Raw genomic sequence first — 6,188 nt, forward strand, 5'->3', positions numbered from 1 at the left:
GATGGAGCTGGAGAATATCATGCTAAGTGAGGTAAGCCAGTCCCCAAAAACCAAAGGCCAAATGTTTTCTCTGATAAGTGGATGCTGATACATAATGTGGCAGAAGAGCAGTAAGGGAAGATTGGAGGAATTTTGGATTGGGTAGAGGGGATTGAGGGGAGGGGAGGGGCCAGGGGCATCATTATCCTATGTACATGTATACTTACATGTATGTACATGTGTGACTACATCCTGTACAACCATGGAAATGAAAAGTTGTACTCCATTTGTGCACAATGATTCAAAATGCATTCTGCTGTCATGTATAACTAAATAGAACAAATTAAAAAATAAAAAATAAATAAATAAATAAAAACCAACAACACAAATTTATTATCTTACATTTTGGAGACTCAAAGTCCTAACACCAAGGTGTCCCCAGGGCTGTTTTCCTTGTGGAGTTTCTGGGGGAGAAGCATTTGCTGGCCTTTTATAGCTTAATCTCATGGTTCCTTCCTCCATCTTCAAAGGGAGCAATGGCTGGTGGAGTCTGTCTCATGTTGAATTATTCTGATCTCTCCTTCCACTGACACTTTCTTCAAAAGTGTCTCTGCCACTTCCTTCTTTCACTTACTAGGACCCTTGTGAATATCTGAGAATTTAGCATAATGTCGATATTTTTACAGTGAGATGAAAACAAGCTTATTTCCATTTGAGATCTTAATCCTCCCTTTTTCCTGGGGAAATGGGCACATTTTGTAGGAGCATTGTTCTGCAAACCAAAGCAGGAAACTCTTGAATAGGGGTAGAGAATGGGTTTCCACTAGTATTTAGTTTGGTTTTGGTTTTGCTGTGCTGCGGATGGAACCCAGGGCCTCTACCACTGAGCCACACCCCCAGTCCCTCCCTTGTGGTTTTCTAATTAACGAAAGGTCAAATATTTGCCAAATGACTTTTTTCTTTTTTGTGATATTAGGGCTTGAACTCAGGGTCTCCTGCACGCTGGACAAATGCCCTACCTCTGAGCTATACCCCCAGCCACTGTCAAAAAAATTTGATGGCACCTCTCAATATCACTGTTGAATGTTTTTTGTATTTTCTTTCTTTTATCTTTTTTCTTTTTGGTGCTGCAGGTTTAACCTAGGGGCACATAACCACTAAACCACCTCTACAGTCCTTTTTATTATTTATTTAGAGAGAGGAAGAGACAGGGTCTCCCTAAATTACCTAGAGCCCTACTAAATTGCTGAGACTTGACTTTGAACTTGTGATCCTCCTGCCCCAGCTTCCAGATCGCTGGGATTGCGGGCATGCCCAGAGCCTTTTGGATTTTCATCCACAGTAAACTTCCTCCTCTAATAAATACTGAGGCCCAAGGAAGTTCAGAAAGCTGTGGGATCCCAGTTGATAGAGCACTTACTATCTTCTCTTCTGATGCTGAAACTCATGTTTTCTGGATAAATGCTTGTTTGGCTTCTCTTCAAACATTTTCAGAGATTCTGGACAATTTACTAGGAGTTAGTATTCTTTTCTTAAGATCTCTTTTAAAAGTCTCTCTTTCTACTGACTGAACTCATTCCTTACTATTTCAAACCATTCTTCCTACGTTTTCTCTCTGGAGTTTTGTAAAACACCTTCCCTTTTCCCTGTTTGCCCAGTAGGTATTTGAAGATGGCTCCCCCTACTAAGACTTCTGTTCCTCAGCCTGGGCATGGGCCCACAGGAAGAGTATCCACAGTTTCCCCATTCTGACCTCTTTTCCAAAGGCTCTCTACTTTGTTAATGTTCTTCTGCAACTGTGGAATCCAGAATGGAATATATAACTCTATGGTGGACTCCACTGGGTTATCACCTCACCTCCCTTGACTCAAACTTTCCACCTAAGTGGCCCCAGCTTGCACTTTGCACCCTTTTTTTAGTGTCACACTGTTGACTCACATTGAACTTATCAGTAATACAATCCTGCAGATCTTTTTCAGGTGAATTTTTGCCAAGTGTGGTCTCTTCCATCTTGTATGTGTCAAATAAGATTTGAAAAATCTAAAAACAGACTTTATGTCTGTTCAGTTTGATCTCACTGATTTTTTAACCCACTATTTAACTCTGTTCCAGATAATTACAAATTTTGATGCATTGGAATCTGAATCATCAGACTAGCTCGCCCTGCTAAATTTGGATCATTTGCAAAGTTCATGCTCACTTAATTTTCAGGAAAATGTTCCTCTCATTCAAAAATGTAATTTCCTTTTTCTTTTCCATAACTATTCTGACTTTTAGAACACTGGAAATCAACATTATCCTTTAGTTTGAATCTCAGTTTAATCTAAAAACGATTTTGTTTTTTTCCTTTCTTTAGAGCAGAGAGCCAAAATAATTTTTCCCATGTCTGACCATAACAGTTACAGATTAATTTTCTGTCAAGTGTACTTTTAAGCAAGTAAAAACATAGACCACAGAATTTTCTAGACGTAAGTTCTTATAGAACAATTTCTCAAAGTGTCACCCACAGACCACATATATCTTTCTCACTTGAGTATTCTCTAAAAATGAAGACTCCTGTGCTCCACACAGACTTTTAAATTCTCTGGTAGTGTGGCTCACAAACCATTTTAAATAAACCACATGTGGTTCTTATGTACACCAGAGTTTAAGAACTCTGCCTTACCATAGGAATAGGAACCTGACATCTGTATGCTTATGTTTATTTATTTTTAAGACAGGGTCTTGCTAAATTGCAGAGGTTGGCCTTGAATTTGTGATCCTCCTCTCTTAGCCTCCTGGGATTACAGGCCTGTGCCACCATGCCTAGATCATATTTAAAATAAATTTCCCAGATGATTATAATGTGCAACCATTATTGACAAACACTGATTTATATGCCCTACAATATAGATTTGAGCATTAAATAATATGTAACAACTTAAATTTCATAAAACCCTTTCAGCTCATAAAATGTCACCTGTTGGGGCTGGGGTTGTAGCTCAGTGATAGAGCACTTGCCTAGCATGTGAGAGGCACTGGATTTGATTCTTAGCACCACATGTAAATAAATGAATAAAATAAAGGTCCATTGACAACTGAAAAAAAATTTTTTTAAAAGTCACCTATTTACTTTGGACTTCGAATTACTTGTCCTAGAGTAAAAAGTGACATTGTGAGGGGGAGACAAGAAGTGTCTAGCCCTAAAAGTTCCAGTAGCAACTGCCATCATTATTCTTCAGACAGGGAAGGTTGAGGGGCTACTGTGTGCTCAGAACAAACTGAAAGGTTATACAAAAGCATTTTGAGGTTTGTGAGTTTTGCCTTGGGCCAGGAAAGATTTTCCAGCAGGTGGGGTTCCAGGTGCATCTTGGAAACCTTGCAGGATTCGAACTGATGGTGGAAACAAACAGGCAGCTTCCTGGATGAAGGGCTTTCAATTCCCACGAATTTAAATTCAAATAACAGAATTCCCTAGGTAGTAGTGGGTTAAGCTTAAAAGATATTTATCATTCCAACTTGTCTTGCTTTGCTCAGGCTGCTATAAGAATATGTCATAGACTGGGTGGTTTAAAAACAAACATTTCTCATAGCTCTGGAGACTGGAAGTCCAAGATCTTGTTTGTAGGCAGTTAATTTTTTTTTTCTGTACTGTGGATTGAACCCAGAGGTGCTTAACCACTGAGCAACAACCCCAGCCCTTTTTATTTGATATTTTGAGACAGGGTCTCCCTGAGTTGCTTAGGGCCTCACTAAATTGCTGAGGCTAGCTTTGAACTTGCAATCTTCCTGCCTGCCTCAGCCCTCCGAGTTGCTGAGATTACAGGCATGTGCCACTGTGCCTGGTCAGGTGACTAACTTCTTGCTGTATTCTCACATTATGGATAGAAAGAGGACTAGGGCCTCTTCCTCATCTTAGTATACTAATCCCATCATAGGGGCTTTACTCTCAGGTCCTCATCTAAATTACTTCCCAAAGGTCACATCTCCAAATATCACAGTGGGAATGAGGGCTTTAACATATGAATTTGGGGAGGACACATTTAGCCCATAGCACCACTTAACAAGAAACTGAGAGGTAGATGGCCCTGGAGTTTGTGTAGCGACTTAAAAACCTCATCAATATTTTTGTCTTTTTACTCTGACATTCTGAGTGCAATAGCTGTTTTCCCTCATGATTCTGAGATGGTTGCCACAACACCAAACATCACATCCTAACTCTAGTATTTCAAGTAAGAGATTGATGGAGGCCTTTTCCACATTTATCTTTTTCAGAGAGGGAAAAACTTTCCACAACATTCCCTTAGAGTATTTGTGTCTCATTAGCCAGAAGTTAGTCACCTGGTCATCCTAATATCCATCACTAACAAAGTGTGTGTGACTGACTCAAAACAATTGTGATTAATTTCTCTCAGCTGAACACATTGTCACCTGCAGCATGATCAAGGTTCTGTTACAAAGCTGTGTCGGTGACAGACATAAAGTGAAAAAACTTATACAGCCATAAGGAGACCAGCCAGGTTAGAGAAGGGATTATGTAATGTGAAAATAAAATTGGCTTGGGAGAGAGGAACCAGATTGTGAAGGCCTTAAAAACCAACTAGAAGAATCTACATACAGTAGGAAAGAGGGAGTTATTGAAGGGTTTTCATCAGGAGGATGGGGTAAGAGCAATTTCTGAGGAACAGCAATGTGACATTGGTATGAAAGATGGTTTAGAATCAAAGAGACCAGATAGTTGGTCTCAAGAATGTGTTCATTTTTTTTTTTATTCTCATGAGTGTCTATTTTGGGATATGAAGAAGATGAATTAAAGACAATGCCAAGATTTCTAGTCTGGGTGACTGGGAGAATGATGGGTACAAAGAAAATTAGGAAGGACCATTGGGTTGCAGGAAAAGAGAAATAATGAATTTGGTTTAAGATGTATTCAATTTGATCCTGACACAGTGGTGCACACCTGCAATCACAATGATTTTGGAGGCTGAGGCAGGAGGATTGCAACTTGAGACAAGCCTCAGCAACTTAGCAAGACCCTGTCTCAAAATAAAAATTAAAAAGGACTGGGGATATGGCTTAGTGGTAAAGCACTCCTGGATTTGATGTCTACTACTGCAAAAAAAAAAAAAAAAAAAATCTAAAACAGAGAACTGAGAAAACAGAGCCATTCTAGTTGGGGTAGAGTGAAAGATGGTGTGTCCTACCCACCCAATCACCCAATCTCTCCCTCCCCCCTCGGACATACTACCCCTGAACCCAAGGACTCAATGGAACACAGTTTGAGAAACACTGACATAATTCAAACTTGTAGACAGTGGAGGGAAGACTGCTCCAAAAAGATCAAGTAGCCTGAATAGGCCACAAAATGAGTAGTGGGATCAGGAATTAGCTCCACTGAAAAGGGAATTCTTACACACTGCTGGTGGGAATGTAAATTTGTATAGCCACTGTGGAGAACGGCATGGAAATTCCTCTAAAAATTAAAAATAGAACCACCATATGATCCAGCAATCTCACTCCTGGATATATATCCAAAGGAAATGAAATCAGTATTTTGTTTTTGGTACCAGGACTGAACCTAGGGGTGCTTAACCATCGAGCCGCAACCCCAGCCCTTGTTTGAAAAATAGTTTTTAGTTGTAGATGGACATAACTTTATTTATTTTTTAATGTGGTGCCAAGGATCAAACCCAGTACCTCACATGTGCTAGGACGTGCTCTAACACTGAGCCCCAACCTCAGCACCCCCTAGCCCTTTTTATTTTTAATTTTGAGACATGGTCTCACTGAGTTGTTTAGAGCCTTGCTAAGTTGCTGAGGCTGGCTTTGAACTCAATCCTCCTGCCTCAGCCTCCCCAGTCAATGGGATTATAGGCATGCGCCACCACACCAGTCTGAAATTAGTATGTTGAAGACACATCTGCACTCTCATGGTTCATTGCAGCATTATTTATAATATCCAAGAGATGGAAATAACCTAAGTGTCCATCAACAGATGAATGGATAAAGAAAATGTGGTCCATATGCACAATGAAATACTATTCAGCCTCAAAAAGAATGAGATCCTGTCATTTGAAACAACATCAATGGAACTGAGATCATTATATTAAGTGAAATAAGTGAGGCACAGAAAGACAAGTATCACATGCTCTCACTCATATTAACTTTTTCAATTTAAAAAGTTGATCTCAACTGGGTATGGTGGCACATAGTGACTCAGAAGGCTGAGG

This window comes from Sciurus vulgaris (genome assembly GCF_902686455.1).
Source record: "Sciurus vulgaris genome assembly, chromosome: X".
Taxonomy (NCBI): domain Eukaryota; kingdom Metazoa; phylum Chordata; class Mammalia; order Rodentia; family Sciuridae; genus Sciurus; species Sciurus vulgaris.